Genomic DNA, 1653 nt, shown 5'->3' on the forward strand with positions numbered 1-1653 from the left:
ATGAAAACTTCCAACAATGAATTGAGTATATATATGTGGATATATTCGATAAGGAAGAAGTTTGAAACGTTTGAATGGATTCAAATAAATTTCAGCATGAAGTGGAAATCATCGTAATAGAAAAGTCAAATATCTATGATTGGATCATGGTGGAAATATTTGAATTACGAGTTTTAGCGAACATCTAAGAGAGTTATGAAATTGTTCTACAACTCACGTTTCTTGGAGTATCATAGTGATGATGGAGTTTCCAAGAGACATATCCAAACCTTGTTGGGTTAATGATGAGATAATATAAAATGATGCCATTATATTTTTGTGGATTATGCTTTAGAGACTACCGCTTTTACACTGAATAGAGCATCATCATAATCCGTTGAAATGACACCATACGAGTTATGGCATGGGGATAAACCCTAATAGTCCTTTCTTAAATTTTGGTATGCGTAGCATAAGTAAATGAGTTTACAACCAAAATCGGATGAATGTCTTTGTTGGTTATCTCAGAGAATTAATTGGGAATTCTTTCCACTGTGAAATCAAAGACAAAAGTGTTTGTCAATGTTTCTTACTTATTTCCAAGAAATTGTTTCTAGCGAAGTATTTGAGTGGGAGGACAATGGAATTTGATAAGGTTTATGAACCTGAGCATGATGATCAGAGTAGCGCAGCATCGGAAATGGTTCCGGAAGCGGCCACGACGATCATAGCTCCCATGTCTACAAAAGAGTTATAGTCATGGAGATCGAAGTACCCATTGAACCTTGTAGGTATGGTTTACTTTGTGATCAAATAAATGATTTGTGGACAAAGGATTGATTTTGAACAATAATGAACCAACTACATACAAAGAAGTTATGATGGGCCCTGACTCCGTTAAAATGGCTATGCGCCATGAAATCCAAGATAGGTGAATACTTTTTGAAAGTAAAAAGATCTATAAAATTAAATAGACTTGGATGCAATATCCTTGAAGAAGCTCGACTTGTCGAAAAGTTGTTTTCCGACAAAGTTCAAAGAGTTGACTACGATAAGATTATATCTTCCGTAGCAATGCTTATAGTCTATATGGATTATTCTAGTAGCCACTACATATTTCTTTTATGCGATATGTTAGTAGGATGGCAGAAATACATACCTTCCAGAAGTGTGTATTAAGGATGTATACTAGATACAACCAAGAGTTTTGCTGGTCCGTGGAATACTAGATAGGCATACAAACTTCAATTGGATGAAGTGAGTATCGCGGAGTTGGAATCTTCACCGGATGAAATAGTCAAAGAGTTTTTGATTTCATTAGAAACGATGAAGATGCTTGCATTTGCAAGAAATTAAGTGGGAGCGCTGAGACATAGTTATAATATTATATGTGGCTGACATATCATTGATTATAAATGATGTAATACTTGATGTGATTAAAAAGTTTCGTTGAGAATTAACTTCAATGAAAGGATATGGACTGAAACATATTTAGTGTCAAGATCTATGAAGATAGATTGAAACACATAATAAGTTTAAGTCAAAGTACATAGAATGAATATTGAAGTAGTTCAATATAAAAATATTAAGAAGGTGTTCTTTTCATGTGAAGGTTTAGCAAGACTTGAGTGTATTTGACACTCGACGAATAAAAACACATGAGTGATTTTAGAT

Source organism: Lolium perenne, chromosome 4 (genome assembly GCF_019359855.2).
Source record: "Lolium perenne isolate Kyuss_39 chromosome 4, Kyuss_2.0, whole genome shotgun sequence".
Taxonomy (NCBI): Eukaryota; Viridiplantae; Streptophyta; class Magnoliopsida; order Poales; family Poaceae; genus Lolium; species Lolium perenne.